Source organism: Schistocerca gregaria, chromosome 1, assembly GCF_023897955.1.
Source record: "Schistocerca gregaria isolate iqSchGreg1 chromosome 1, iqSchGreg1.2, whole genome shotgun sequence".
NCBI lineage: Eukaryota > Metazoa > Arthropoda > Insecta > Orthoptera > Acrididae > Schistocerca > Schistocerca gregaria.
Window position 1 is genome coordinate 1,191,729,540 of NC_064920.1, and position 16,366 is coordinate 1,191,745,905.

At 42.2% G+C, this 16,366-nt stretch overlaps 1 protein-coding gene across 1 annotated transcript in view; it reads right to left on the minus strand.

Annotated features, from left to right (window-relative positions):
• Window positions 1–16,366, minus strand: part of LOC126284526 (uncharacterized) — a 270,111-nt gene that overhangs the window by 211,842 nt on the left and 41,903 nt on the right. Inside the window, exon 2 of the mRNA XM_049983541.1 lies at window positions 12,685–12,834. The gene's annotated coding sequence lies outside the window, so the exon portion shown is untranslated. The remainder of the gene's footprint in view (window positions 1–12,684; window positions 12,835–16,366) is intronic.

Genomic DNA, 16,366 nt, shown 5'->3' on the forward strand with positions numbered 1-16,366 from the left:
ATGGACTTCCCAAACAACTATGGATTTTTTATGGATGACAATTCAGGTCACAATAGTTCGCGGCTGGTTCGAAGAACATTGTGGACAATTCGAGTGAATTATTCCGCCACTAAGATCGCCTGACATGAATGCCATCCAACATTTATGGGACGTAATCAGGAGATCACATGGAACACAAACTCCTGCACCGGCGACATTTTTGCATGAGGAATGGCTGTAGAGGCAGCACGGATAAGTGTTTCTGCAGGGGACTTCCAACGAATTGTTGAGTCCATGCCACGTCGAAATAGTGCACTAAGACGGGCAAAAGGAAGTACGACAGGATATTAGGAAACATCCCATGACTTTTATCACCTCACTGTACAGGAGGCGAAAAGAAAGTTACATAATTAAAAAGGTACCTAGCTACAGATGTGCAAAAATAGTGACGTGTGTACTCAGCCGCGAAGAGGAATAAAGGGGAGTAGACTTACACATCAGAAAAGTTTCACTCTTTCTCTCACTCTGCTAAGAACTTCTATTCCGCGCACCAATCAGATGCTATGGTATGAATGACACACGAGATTAATAACATTTCATGAAATCGCGCTTTAGGACCGCTCATGTTTCAATGTTGCAAATGACTCATTTGCAGTAACACACGCATATCGGTCAGCTTCAATGGCGCAACTGCTAAGTCGTTGATGTTGTTAGCATTTGAAAACAAAATGGAGCCTCATCGGCTATCAAGGTCTGCACATAACGTTGTTTACTGGCGTCAGTTTCTTCGCTTACTTTTGTCTAATAGTAAACGGAACTAACTTCGTGTTCATTTGCCGCCGTTACCACACAATCTGAAGTAAGTTCCTAATTTTCAGTTTCTTCATTCTCAGTAGCTACGACATATTTGATTTAGGCTGTGCCTCCCAGAAGAGCACTACAGACAAAGAGCTAAACAGATACAATTTATGCTTAGACAGAGTAATAGGAATAATGTGGACATTAAGTTTTTGTAAATACCACAAGAGTCTCTGATCGCACGTGTTTCCGATCAGAGATTGTTGCGATATTTACAAAATTTAATAACACTTGTTCGCTGTCAGCTTCATAGCGTCTATGGTGCTTCTGGTCAGTTGATAACGACAGTTCTACTGTTGTTTTGGAAGATGTGCGCTGAACAAAATTCCAAAGATGTTTGAGAATGATAACTGCAGTTTGATGAATTTACATCTGACGTTACGTGATACAACGACATTCACATTGTGTTGACACAAGGGAAATGTTAATTTGAGCAGTTAACACAAAAAAGATAGTTTTCAGCACTCTGCTTAAGAGACTAACTTGTTCGAACAATTAAAGAGAAATCAAAGAGTTATTTCAGTTATATTCACAGCTACAACGCAGCATTTCTTGTGATCAGTTCTGAGGCTCAAACTACAGACACAGTTTTACTTGGAGTGTGTTACTTTAGCATACAAGACTTTCTTTTAAAATCATAGATGAGGTCCAATGCCTTCTGCTTGTGATAGTGCAACATGTAAAGCGCAGTCACATTTTTATGATATCGACACAACTGGTCGAATGTCGACCAAAGCCGGTGCTAGTACTGTATCTGTAAATTAATTTTAATTTCAACAATCAACAGCCTCAGTTGCATCGTTTACCTAGGATTTACCTAGGTTTCAGTCGGGATAACCCAGCCTTCTTCAGACTAACAGTAACTACCGTTTGTCCATAGTGGACATCTTCAAGCTAAAACTACTGCTCAAGTTCCAGTACAACACTCGAGGCTGCCGCATTGCGGTCTCGAAGTGGGACGAGGCAGTTCCAGATAAGCTTTATAGTCTGACGATAATTAATGGATTTGTAGTTTTAGCCTGACGATGTCCACTATGGACAAACGGTAGTTACTGTTAGTCTGAAGAAGGTTGGGTTATCCCGACTGAAACCTAGGTAAATTCTAGATAAACAGTGCAACTGAGGCTGTTGATTATTAAAATTAATATTTATAGAGTTGCTGACAGGACCGCGAAATGTTGAAGATATTTAAGTATCTGTAAATGCGAATTCGTTTGTAACAGATGTTTGGAAGTCAACTAATATAAAGCCCACAGAAGTCACTCGTCGCTGAAGAAATATCTCGTGTAACAGTCTTTAGGTATTCTTTGCGAAAAAGTAAACATTTACTCACAACAACATACAGTACGTTAACATTGTGCTGTACTTACAACGTCATATTCCCCAAAATACGAGTTGTGTCCTTCCCTTATTCCTCCTATAAGTGTAAATGTTGAGTTTCAATGAAACTGTTAAAACGGAGCGGAAAAGAACAATGCGAACTCTTGAAAAGGGCAATACGTGGACGTGCTACATCATTTTTTGTTTACCCGCACGGCAATAGACCAGTGTTAGAAGGCACAATAGTCGCATTACCCAGACCTTTGACGTGAGCTGTTCCATTACTCTGCGTTTTAATCGCTTCACTGAAACAGCACATTCATATTTTGACGACCAGTAAGGGAGGAACATACGAGAACACAGCAGCTTTGCTAAGTACCACATGTGTTAATCTACACTGCTTCAGGCCAAGGTTACGCTTTTCGGTGTTATTTCATTTATGAATCTTCTGGATCGGCTAGTCACAACTGTCTGTCACGCGGCGTTGTCTTCAACGATCTGTGCTTGTGCGGTAAATAGATTTATTAACCTATTAATAAATTTCTACCAGTAATAGCGAATACTCTGCTCGAGACTCACAACGGGTGGAGGTTAGGCTGAGGAAAGGCCCCGGCCTTACAGGATGACTTCAATTAGATTGCATCATGGTCGGGCAGAGATTCAGAAATCAGATACTGGAATGGAAGGCGTACCCAGGGGCAGATGTAGACTTAGACCGAAATTTAGTGATGAAGAGTAGGCTGAAGTTTAAGAGATTAGTCAGGAAGAATCAATGCACAAAGAAGAGAGATACGGAAGTACGAAGCAATGAAGAGATAGTCTTGAAGTAATGTAAGGGTACAGATACTGCGATAATAAATTGCTCAGTAAGTAGTTCAGTTTAAGGGGAATGGACATCTCTAAAAAGGGCAATCACAGAAGTTGGAAACAAAAACGCCACGGATCACAGAATACATACTTCAGTTGATCAATGAAGAAGGAAGTAATAAAATATTCAGGGCAATTCAGGAATACAGATATACAAGTCTCTTAGGAATGAAGTAAGTAGGAAGTGCACGGAAGCTGGAAAATATGGTGAAATTGAGAAAGAAATATTTGTCGGTAGGACTGAGTCAGCAGATAGAACAATGAAAACAATCTTCGGTGAAATTAAAAACACGGGTCGTAACAAGAAGATTGCAATAATAATTCCACTGTTAAATGCATGAGAGAGCGGATAGGTGGTAAGGATACATTGAAGACCTCTATGAGGGGGAGGGCTTGTCTGATGTGACAGAAGAAGAAACGGGAGTCGATGTAGAAGAGATAGGGGACGAAGTATTAGAATTTAAAAGAGCTTTGGAGACTTAAGATCAAATAAACCAGAAGGGATTGATAACAGTTCATCAGAAGTTCTAAAATAGTTGGGGGAAGTGGCAACAAAACCCTTATTCACGTTGATGTGTGGACTGTATGAGATTCGCCAATCCATATAACTTTTGCAGAAATATCGTCCAAACAGTTCCAAAGACTGCAAGAGTGACAAATAAGTGAATTATCGCATAATGAGCTTAACATCCAAGTTGCTGCCAAGAGTAATGTACAGAAGAACGAAAAAGAAAATTGAGGATGTATTAGATGAAATCAGTTTGGCTTTAGGAAAGGTAAAGGAGCCAGAGGGCCTTTCTGACGTTGCTGTTGATAATGGAAGCAAGACTAAAGAAAAATGGAGACACTTACGTTGGAGTTGTCGACCCGGAAAAAGGGTTCAGTAATGTCAAAAGGCGAAAGATTCTCGGAATTATGAGGAAAATAGGGACAAGCTATAGGGAGAGACACGTAACACGCAATTTGTACAGGAACCAAGAGAGAATAATAAGATTCTCTGACCACGGCGGAAGTGTCGGATTAAAAAAGGGTGTAAGGCAGAGATATGGCCTTTTGCTCCTAATGCTCAATCTGTATGTCGAAGAAGCAATGATGGAAATAAGAGAAAATTTCAAGAATGGAATTAAAATTTATTGAGAAAGTATATCAACGATAAGAATCCTTAAGGAAATGGTTCAAATGGCTCTGAGCACTATGGGACTTAACTACTGTGGTCATCAGTCCCCTAGAACTTAGAACTACTTAAACCTAACTAACCTAAGGACATCACACACATCCATGCCCGAAGCAGGATTCGAACCTGCGACCGTAGCGGTCACACGGTTCCAGACTGTAGCGCCTAGAACCGCACGGCCACTCCGGCCGGCTCGTTGATGACATTCATTTAAAGCGAAGAAAAATTTACAGGATCTACTCAGTCTAATGAACAGTCTACTGAGTACAGAATAAGGATTGAGAGTATATCGAAGAAAGACGAAAGTAATGAGAAGCTGCAGGAATAAGAACAGCAAGAAACTTAACTTCAGGATTGATTATCACAAAGTAGATGAAGTTAAGGAATTTTGCTATTTACGCAGCAAAATAGCCCGTGACATATGGAGCGAGGGAGACACATAAAGCAGAACAGTACTGGCAGAAAGGGCCTTCCTGGCCGAGAGAATTCTGCTAGTATCAAACAATGGCCTTAAATGGACAGAGATATTTGTGAGAATGTACGTTTGGAGCACTGTATTTTAAATTACCGCTTACACACGAACAGATTTGCCGAGGCACTCCATGTTCTGGAACAGCACCTCAGCATCGAATGTAAATGGGAGGGGGGGGGGGGGGGTGTATGGGGGGTATTCCGTGCAGTTGTGGGAACCGGTGTGCCGAGGTGGCTTAGTGGCCAGCGCACCTCCCTAGTAACAAGGGTACCGAGTTTGATTCCTGGCCTTGGTACAAATTTTTACTCGCTGCTTCAGCCTATACACATAAAAAAATAAAGAAATTAAAAAATACTTCCACACATTGATTGGACACAAATGCAGTGTGAACCAGAACGCCATCGACAAACTTTCAGACTAGGTAGTATGGACCAAACCAAGAAAAAATTATCTTGCAAACATGGGCTCTAAAATGCGTATCTTAAGAGCAATGAGCACGTTTTCATTTTCGATACTGCGAAACACGTCTCTACTACTGCAAAGCTCAAAGTGTATACCATAAGAGCTGTGAGCACTTGTTCAGTAGAAAACGAGCAAGTGCAAATAGCTCGTAAGGTACTCATTTTAGAGCCAATTTTTAACACACATTTTTTCCTTGTTTTGGTCCATTACTATCACCACTGAAAGTTTATCGGTGCACTTCTAGATAGTGGTAAACAGCCACGTCTTTGTATTATAAAACACATTTTTCGATTTTAGCCATTCTAGCTGGGGTATTTATCTAGTAATAAAACTACAGACGACATGTACAATGCTGTTTGTGACTTCTATGAATAGTAACTGCCCGTCTCTCTCCAAGACTCGCACTTATCAATATAATCCTCTCCAAGGGAGGCCAAGAGTCCTCTGCGACGTCCACAGTGCTGTTTGGCAGCTACAGCAACGAACTCGGCGTCGCTTTCTGAAGGTAGCGACTTGAACGAAGGGTATCCCCAAGTTCAGACGACCAGCAATGCACACGATGGGCCGGAAGATCACCGCTTGTCTACGCTCAGCGCCAAGCAGGGGGCGGACTTTGACCGGAAGCCGTTGGCTCTTTTACCGACCAGTGCGAGCTGCGACAACTTTCTGGCGCTGCCTGAGGTCTAAAAGCGAGACCGCAGCAAGGTCACGTAAAGATGCACATCCGCTGGTGAGGAAAGGCATTTTACCTATGTCCAAAGGCTCAGTTACGCGGAAATCAAAATAATAGACACACGTTAACGAAAGTGAGGGACGTGCGCTGCGATTTCTTCCACTTCACTCACAGCTATAGGTGTTTCACGGACGACACCAGCACTTTCTCCCACCACCGCGCGGAACCACTTCCCTTTAGGCAAGAGGACCTTACGTACTTGCCCTCACCGATTTAATACCCATTTAATTCATGTTGACAGGGTGTGTAGAGCTTGGACAAAACTTCATCTTATGTAAAGAAGAAGGCGCAACTCTCAACTGTTTTCGAGAAAATCGAGGTTGAAAGTTATAGGCATGTGTATATACACTAATGTGTCGTCGCTAACAGGCAAGCAGTCTGCAGCAAAATGAATAATTGTTTAATTTCATAAGCGCAACGTTTCTGGGTCGAATCTCACTGCTCTTTAATTCCCGCGTAACTCTAGCAATAGATTTTTTATAACTGAATAAACTATCAGTATTTACTGATTTATTTATTTTTGCATAATATTTATTCTGAAAAAAAAGAAAAAGAAAATATTTTTGTAATGACATTGGAAATAATAAAAATATACGACCATTTTTATCACATCGGTATAGTATTTTTACTAACATTGTTTCTACATTTATGACACGTATGTAGCACTGCAAGAATCAGGATGATACTGATTGAAGAAACGTGCAAAACAATCGTTATTATGGCACGTAGTACAGGTAATTAACGCCGAGTTTTTGCATGAGCATGTTTTTTTTAATATTTCTACTGAAAAACAAACTTGGTTTACGGTCATAAACGGTTGTCAATCATCACTCAGTTTCGCGTCGTACCACGCATAGCTGATTATATCACCGAATATTGGTGCAGACAACTGATGGCGTACGATTGATTGAAGTCTTGAAGTCTTCTCTTCAAGTTATCTCTCTGTTGTGTTTAATGATGTACGAGCAATTTTGTAGTCGCTTTATAAGGATTTTCATCTGCCTGTAAAAATAACCAACGCAGGGCTGCATCGACGGAGTACATTTTGGAGGAATTACTTCAATACTGCACGTTGGCAGACTCGCTTTATCTCGAAAAATTTCGTTGTACAAAACCGGATTCGTCTGTCCTCCCTATGAAGCGAGGAGCAGAAGAAATTGTTCTTGTCCCTCGTATGGCTTCAACACGTCAATTACAAATTACCAATATAGTACTGTGGGGTGTTTGCCGGACTTCGCAGATATTATCGTATATGCGAGCGTGTTCATCAGCTGCATTTTGCACCCTTGGTCCAAATAAAGACCGTTGGTAGTAATTTTCCAGATAAGGTGACAGCATACTGTACATCGTACGAATGTCCTTTCGCTACACAAGAACCACCTTTGTTCCGCGTTCGGCGAGAGTTCGGTCATAAGTCGATTGATATTCGCACCCTAGACCAAACATTTACTATTTAGAATCGTATGGTCTGTACAAGTAGTATTGCAAACTGACGTAAATGAATCAGGTATTCGTACGTGTAATATCTGTTTGATCAGTGCTAATAGCAAAATCCTTGTCGTATTTTGCAGTTGCGTCAAGGACTTGCTGAAGTGAAGCACTTTCCCTCTTGGACACAATTTGGTTATGTTTCTCTGACGAATCCGTTGCCTTTGTTTGAAGAGCACGTCCCACGAGTCAGAAGCTTGAAATTTAAATCAGGAAATTGGCTAGCAGCAGCAGGAGCTCGTTGTTGGAGGTTTCTCGTCGTCACCTGCCGATTACATTCTCGAGCTTCTCTGAAACGGTCACAGATCCACGAATCACTTGTTTTAAGTTGTTCATCCCTTGTTCCACATTTGTATGTTCTTTCCGTGTTTTCAAACCTTTCATGCTTTTGAGGCTTGAAGCTCCTCTTCTACGAAGACTGCCCAATCTCCGTCTTGGTAACTCTCTCGCTAGATTGACGACCATAATCTTGTAATGCTGCGGAACGTAATCACCGGACTTTTACGACTGCTTATCTTAGGCTTCGTAATCGTCTGATGAATGTGAAACGACTTCCTCAGTTTCTTTAACACCCTGTTCATCGATGTCTTGGTGGGCAATTAGTTCGTCCCGTACCACGAGATCTTTCTCCGCTAGCTTTTCGAAAATTTCGTGAAATATTTCTTCTCCAGTTTCTGTGTTTTCTTGTGTTATTACTGCATAAGGTTTCCACGCGATGAGATTGTTTTGGAGAAGGAGCTGTTTATTGTACAGAAGTGCCGTTTTTAATCGTACTCTTGAAAATTCACTGTAAAGCTATTCGGTTTCTCAGTCAGGTTCACTTCTCTTGCAGTCAAAGAACCAGGCTCATCAATATATTTACTCGTAAAATCAGACATCTTGGAGCGTTGACTTGTAACTACCTCGGGGGCTAACACACGAATGAAGCATTCTTCGTGTTTGTAAACGCTGTTCCTCTTCTCCCTCCACCAACCAAAAGTTGCCTGTGTACATGCAGCTACTTCTGGCGGGTCAAAACTAGCTGCAGGATTATCGGGAAAATAGGTTTATACGGTACGTACCTGTACATATACCGGTAAAAGAGGCTCATGGTAGGTTGAAATTTACCTGCAGGAATACGGTTATAATGGTAAACTGCTTCCTAAATGTTGGGAAAAAACTCGAATTTTGAGATTCGTCATCAATAAGAAATTCCTTAGATGCTGATAATTTGCACAATGATAATATACCAGCTACTAAAATTACGTGAGAACGAAGAAAATGAAGGCAGCAGCAGCAGCGAGATTCAGTCCGGAGTACTCCATCTTACGAAACGAGGCGCTTGCACGCTCGGCTACGCACTCCTCGGCTACTCGCCACCACACACCAGTGTATTTGCTTGCCTAAAACTTTCAAACTCGATTTTCTCACAAACGATTGACAGTTGCTCCTTCCTTTTCACAGGTGTTGGTGTCCTAGCCGTCATCTACACAACCTATTAATACGAATCAAATCGGTGAGGATGAGTATTTACAATCCTCTTGTGAGCTGCCATCGCCGCATGGCTCTCCGGTGCGTTGCTGGCACAGTGTGGCCAGTGGAGTATCGGTCTGAAATGAGAAGTATCGCAAAGCGGCCGAGAAAACCGTTTTGCCATTTACCTTTTAGACTGCCATGTCAGATGCATCTGCACACAGACCTGTGCACATAATCAAAACTTAAACTTTACAAAGTAACTGCAGTGCCAGTGCACCTACTGACCAATTCAAATATGTTCTTCGTCATTATTGCGACTAGCTGTCATGCATTATGGAGAAACTGATGGTGAAATGCTCTTTTTTCGCTTTTGCGAAAACATGCACAAAAATTTCAATTTTTTTCAACAGAACGGAGCATTGCCGCACTGGCACCTTCATGTGAGAAAGTTTCTAACTGTGAGTGCCTCGACGATAGATCATTAGTAGGGCAATACTGCGGTGCTAGATGGCGCCAATCTACCGTATTTATTATTATTTCATTTATGTATTTATTTTTAGACTGTTCGTGTATTTTGTCTATATACCTCCTCGTCCAGCAACTTTAGGTGAACTGCAAAGCCAAATAGTAGTGGTTAAAGTAACTCCACACCTGCTCGACAAAATCTTTACATGTATGTAAGCGATACGCCCGTGCAAATCGGTTGATTGTTTTAAAAAGACCCTCCCGCCGGAGGTTCGAGTCCTCCCTCGGGCATGGGTGTGTGAGTTGTGCTTAGCATAAGTTAGTTTAATTGTAAGTCTAGGAACTGATGACCTCGGCAGTTTGGTCCTTTAGGAATTCACACACATTTCAACATATTTAATATTTATAAATTGGTTTCGAACCTCTAGGTGTAGCCGCATTTGGAGACAAAATTTGCTGGAATTCGAGTCCGTCTGATTACAGATCCCTCTAGTAACATTGACGTCACTCACTGATATTTTAAGAGATCATCCTGTCACTTCTTCTTGTGTGTTTTCCATATCCACAGTAGGCAATGAAAACTTCATACTGCATTTTGATAAATTTTACAAGAGAAGCCAAAACAGTTACTTAAAAAATATGCAAAGTGATACATATACAGTTGCTAAAAGTGTAAGTAACTATTTAGTCGAAGCCCAGATAATGACAGGTTACAGAAATTCATCAACTTTCAAATCAATCTTTGATAATGGATTTACTCTTTATTGAAATGACGAGGTTTTCTCAGAGGAAGTTACGAAGTTTTCATTGCCTATCATCGAATTGCTCCTTTCCTCGCCGATTCTGCAGACAACCTCCACATTCCTTAACTCATCATTCCACCTGATTTGTAGCACTCTTCTGTAGCACCATATCTCAAATGCTTCGGTTTTCTCACAGTCCATGTTTCGTTACCATTCGATGCTGTACTCCCGACGTACATTCTCTTGGCGAGGAATGCCCTTTTGTCCTCCTTGCGCCGTCCGTCGTGAGCTATTTTGCCACCTAGGTAGCTGAATTCCTTAACTTCATCTACTTGGTCGTCTCCAATTGTGGTGTTAAGTTTCTCGGTTTTCTCATTTCTTTTACTTCTCATTAATTTCGTCTTTCTTCGATTTACTCCCAATCCATATTCTGTACGCATCGGATTGTTCATTCCATTCAACACAGCCTTCACTTTTCGTCAGTTTTCTTCATTTTCACTGAGGACAGCAATGTTATCAGCGAAACTCATCCTTTCATCTTGAATTTTAATCCCATTCCTGAACTTTTCTTTTATTTCCACCGTTGCTTCTTCGATATATGGACAGAAAAGTAGGAAAGACTACTTCCCTGCCTTACACCGTTTTTAATCCGAGCATGTCCTTCTTGCAGTTCAAAATAGTTCAAATGGCTCTGAGCACTATGGGACTTAACTTCTGAGGTCATCAGTCCCCTAGAACTTAGAACTACTTAAACCTAACTAACCTAAGGACATACACACATCCATGCCCGAGGCAGGATTCGAACCTGCGACCGTAACAGTTGCGCGGTTCCAGATCGTAGCGCCCAGAACCGCTCGGCTGCCTTCTTGCATTTCCAGTCTTATTGTTCTCTTTTGGTTGTTGTACATACTGGATATCACCCGCCGTTCCGTACAGCTTACCCTACACAGTAACGTCATTTAATTCAAGATGAAAAGCTGTCAATATACAGTAATGTAAAGAGGGTTCTACAGAACCTAACAATGGAGAGGAATCAAGGTAAAAACAACAGGCGACAAAAACTGTTTTAGGCCTAATTTTTTCATGATATTTATTACTTAAATGTATCCAAATGATATAGAACTGAGTAAAAGTACCAGCTGAGAATGGCAAAAAGATGGACTGATATAACCCAGTTTTTATAAAAACTGTTGTCATAGGGCCGGCCGACGTGGCCGAGCGGTTCTAGGCGCTACAGTCTGGAACCGCGGGACCGCTACGGTTGCAGGTTCGAATCCTGCCTCGGGCATGGATGTGTGTAATGTCCTTAGTTAGTTAGGTTTAAGTAGTTCTAAGTACTAGGGGACTGATGACCTTAGAAGTTAAGTCCTATAGTGCTCAGAGCCATTTGAATCATTTTGTTGTCATAGGAGGTGGACCTTCAATGCAATAAAATTTTGTAACGTTGTGCTGTAATATACAATGTACTCCATATTTTTCTCCTCATAAATCCGGCAGATATACTCGAATGAAATCGTATGAACCACTGTTTTCTCAACCAAAAAGATAGTGTTTCGCGTAGAAGTTATTAAATGATCTTCACCTCCATCATTCTTCAGAATACTCTCGGCAAGTGCGCTAAAGTGTACTGGGTGTGGCAGAAGTCAGGGGCGCTAAAGCAGGGACGGCGCAAGGCACGTGCGAAACGTGCGGCCCTACGGGGCGGCTCTTTCCGAGGGGCGGCAAATTTGCCGCCCCCCCCCCCCCCAGCTTTTTTTTTTTTTTTTGGGCAAACTCAACATTCATGCCGAAGAGGGGATTCGAAACCAAACTTCGGACGGAGCGGCTTCGGGTGCAGTTGTATGACGCCTCGACTACCTGCCAGCCGCCCCTGTTGAACAAGGGGAGAGAGGTGGACTAATTTCTTCCTCGCCACTGTGGCAGCACCGTCTTGCTTACGCCAGAGGAACAGAGAGGGAGAAGCAGTGTGGCGAACACGCCAGTATCCTTATGAGTGGAGCGCTGCCAGCCTGTTACGCGACGTGCGTTTACGCACAACTAATTTTGCAGAAGACGAAATCTAATTTGGAAATTCGAATGCAATGCTCGATACTGTGGTTACACGTTAAGTCTGAAGCAATTTTGCTAAGCCCTTCAATGGCAGTTTCCGAGTGTTTTATTCTTCCCGCATTATGGAAAAAATGGTCGAACATTACTTCAGCCAAGCATGTCCAACACCTACAATGGTTAGAAGTATTCCGAATGGGTAAATGCGCTGCGAGTAATTACAAGGGATAAAGATATTGCTAATAAGCCTGGCATAAGTTGGGATTCGACGTATTTTTGAACATTTTTGCTATCCATTTCTGAGTGATAGTCGGACGTCTTGGTTTTTGAGCCATGAAACACCTGTCTCCACCTGCATGAGCAACTATTAAACTCTGACCGCCCGTTTTGTTTGACAATACTACTCGCACATTAGATATAAAAACATTAAGAGCTTTGAGACTGGCCACTCAGTGTCTGGAACCTAGGTATATCTAAAAAGTAAAAACAAAAATTGCGACTAGCAGCTCGCACGGGGCGCCACTTGGGCTAGCACCGGCCCTGCGCTAAAGCTAAAGTTTGTGTGCTGTAATGCAGTAGCATTTTACAAAATTACTTTCCATTGAGAGCAGTAAGTACTCACGTGCGTGCGCGTGTGTGAGGTGGGACTGCTAGGCCCACAGGGAGTCCGCTGCGGCTGCCAGACACAAGCACGGCGCTTCGTGGCGGGCGAAGCCAACTCTGCTCCGGCTGCCAGGCGGTGCTCCTGTCTGCGGGGCCGGCGTAACAGATCCTGCACACAATTCCAGAGAAGCCAATGTAATAAAGGAACCACTGCAGTCTCAATCCTATATTCCCATTAATCATTATTACTTATTGATGAACTCAACCAAAAGAAAGTGGGCTTCGTCGCTAAACCAAACCATATTCACATAAAAATTCCCATCATGCTCCGCGGCCAATCGTGCAGTTTGAACGGCCTAACACAATCGTTCAGAAATTGTTACGATTTTATTTCATATAGTTCAATAAATATCGCCCTGTACATTTAACATATAGCCGTCGGCTACTAAATGCTGGTTAATACGTTGTAGCCGGCCGCGGTGGTCTCGCGGTTCTAGGCGCGCAGTCCGGAACCGTGCGACTGCTACGGTCGCAGGTTCGAATCCTGCCTCGGGCATGGATGTGTGTGATGTCCTTAGGTTAGTTAGGTTTAAGTAGTTCTAAGTTCTAGGGGACTAATGACCACAGCAGTTGAGTCCCATAGTGCTCAGAGCCATTTGAACCATTTTTTAATACGTTGTAAATTAATCTGTGGTATTATTTCATTTTAGGTCATCCTAACGAAAGGTAATTTTCCACGTCTCGAGTCTGACAAGCGAAATTGAAAATATGGGAAGTTGTACGCGGCTTGCGGCTGCATCACAACTTTATTTCTTACGGTTGCTGTTTCGCCTTGTAGGCGGTACCTGACGTCGCTAAATTTCTACAGGGGATGGAGCGGATAAAAAGTTGCAAATGTATCTTATTCGGCTCTTCTTGCTTCCTTAGTGGTGCACATTGGAGAAATAAGCCGTACAATATTTTATTCTGCAGAATAAAGACTAATCTGTTACTATTTTGTTTCCAATCACCTGTGTTTATTGATTCTTGTCTGTTTGGTATCGATTTAGAAGCTTTGTGCCCCTAACATCAGGCACATATATATATGTAAACAATGGACAGGAAGACAGCTTAACGGGGAGAATGAAGCCTTCTAATTGGCCAATACAGATTGATTTTCTCGGCAGACAGAGGAGGACAAGCACGGGCGTCAGAAACGAACACCTACCTGTGTAGCTGCTCTGGAAGGAGAAGAACTTTTTAGGTAGTTTAGACGAAAGCGTTAAGTACAGGCTATAACTCAGTAATTTTGCCGTTTAAACATATTGGGTTTAGTCACTCTTCTGCGAGCAGACGAAGTTTCTTCAGAATTATTGAGCATCTTGGGAGAGCCAGGCATGACGAAACTACTCCGCCTAGCGTGCAAGATACATGAGACAGGCAGAAATACCCTCAGACTCTAGAACTATATAATAGTGCCAATTCCAAAGAGGGCAACTAATTATAGGTGTGCATACCATCTAAACATCGCTTCAGTAACTCATGGTTACAAAACAGTGACGTGAATAACTTACAGAGGAATGGAAAAATCGACGGAAGCCGACCTCTAGTAAAGTCAGTTTGTGTTACGGTAAAATGTGGTCACAGGCGAGGCAATAGTGACTCAAAAATTTGTAGTTTTAGAGCAAATTTCTGACAATGTCGGCCGCGCGTAGTGGCCGCGCGGTTTAGGCGGCATGTCACGGACTGCGAGGCCACTCCCGCCGGAGGTTCGAGTCCTCCCTCTGACATGGATGCGTGTGTTATTCTTAGCATAAGGTAGTTTAAGCTAGTTTATGTAGTGTGTGAGTCTAGGGACCGATGACCTCAGCAGTTTGGTCCCTTATCAGTCTGGAACCGCGTGACCGCTACGGTCGCAGGTTCGAATCCTGCCTCGGGCATGGATGTGTGTGATGAAATGAAATAAAATGTCGTGTGACGAGGGCCTCCCGTCGGGTAGACCGTTCGCCTGGTGCAATTCTTTCGATTTGATGCCACTTCGGCGACTTGCGCGTCGATGGGGATGAAATGATGATGATCAGGACAACACAACACCCACTCCCTGAGCGGAGAAAATCTCCGACCCAGCCGGGAATCGAACCCGGGCCCTTTGGATTGACAGTCTGTCGCACTGACCACTCAGCTACCGGGGGCGGACGATGTGTGTGATGTCCTTAGGTTAGTTAGGTTTAAGTAGTTCTAGGGGACTGATGACCACAGATGTTAAGTCCCATAGTGCTCAGAGCCATTGGTCCCTTAGGAAGTCACACGCATTTGAACATTTTTGAAAATGTCGACTAGAATACACTATTTCATATTATAAGGGTAAGAGGGATAAAATGTGGGTAGCGCAAAATTATTTTCAACTTGTACCTACAGGAACCAGTCAGTAGTTATAAGAATCGAGGGGCATGAATGGGAAGCAGTGGTTAAGGAGGGGGTGAGACATAGTTGTAGCCTACCCGCAATGTTATTTAATCTGTAGAGTGAGCAAGCAGTACAAGAAACCACAGAAAAATTTGGAAAGGAAACTAAATTGAAGGAGCAGACGTGAAAACTTTTAAACTTGCTGACGACATTGTAATTTTGCAAGGGACAAAAAAATACTTGCAAGGGAAATTGGCTAGTTTCTTGAAAAGATGTTAGAAGATGAATATCAGCAAAAGTAAAGCATGGTTAATGGTATGTAAATAAGGTGATGCTGAGGCGAATTTGGTTAGGCAATGAGACACTAAAAGTAGTAGATTTCTGGGCAGCAAAATAACTGATGATGACCGAAGTAGAGAGAGTATTAAATGCAAACTGCCAATTGCAAGAAAAGCGTTTGTGAAAAAGAAGAATTTGGTAACATCTAACATAAACTGAAATGTAGGAAGGCCTTTCTGAATGTAGTTGTCTGGATTATAGCCTTGAACAGAAGTGAAGCACTGGATAAGCAGTTAAGGCAAAAAGAAAATAAAAGCTTCTGAAATGTGGTGCTACAGAAGAAGGCTGATGATTACATAGGTAAATCGAATAACTAATGAGGAGTACTAAATCTAAATGCGGAAAAAAGGAATTTGTGGCACAAATTTGCTAAAAGGACGGATGGGTTGGTGGAACACATCCTAAAGCCTGAAGAAATCGTCAGTTTAATAGTGGAGGGAAGTGTGTGAGGGTGTGGGAGTGGGGGAATAGTAGAAGGAGAGACCTAATCATGAATATAGTAAGCAGATTCAAATGCGTATAAGATGCTGTACTTATTCAGAGATGATAAGGCTTGCCCAGGATAGACTAACATGAAGAGCCGCTTCAAACCAGGATTCGAACTGAAGATCACAACAACAACTGTTGTTTTATTGAGGTCGCTGCTCAGTTAAAGCACCAACCATTTGAGGCGCATCGACGTAATAAAGTGTTATTTTTTCATACTATGTTCTTATTCTGGAAAGTATACCAGTGGCGAGATTGCAAAGAACTTAATATGATTATTTAAAATGTTCCAGTAATATGAGTATCTGAACTTCTCACAATCGTGCTACATAACTTGATTTCATTATAACTTGCAAACAGTTGATTAACCATTATACAAAAAACTGTACACTATCTGCAAGGTTCATTTTCAGTAGGCTTCCTCAAGAATTAAGAAAAAAAAAGAGTGAGAAACCGCAGATTTTCAAATCTAAGATCGTACAGGAGTTCAT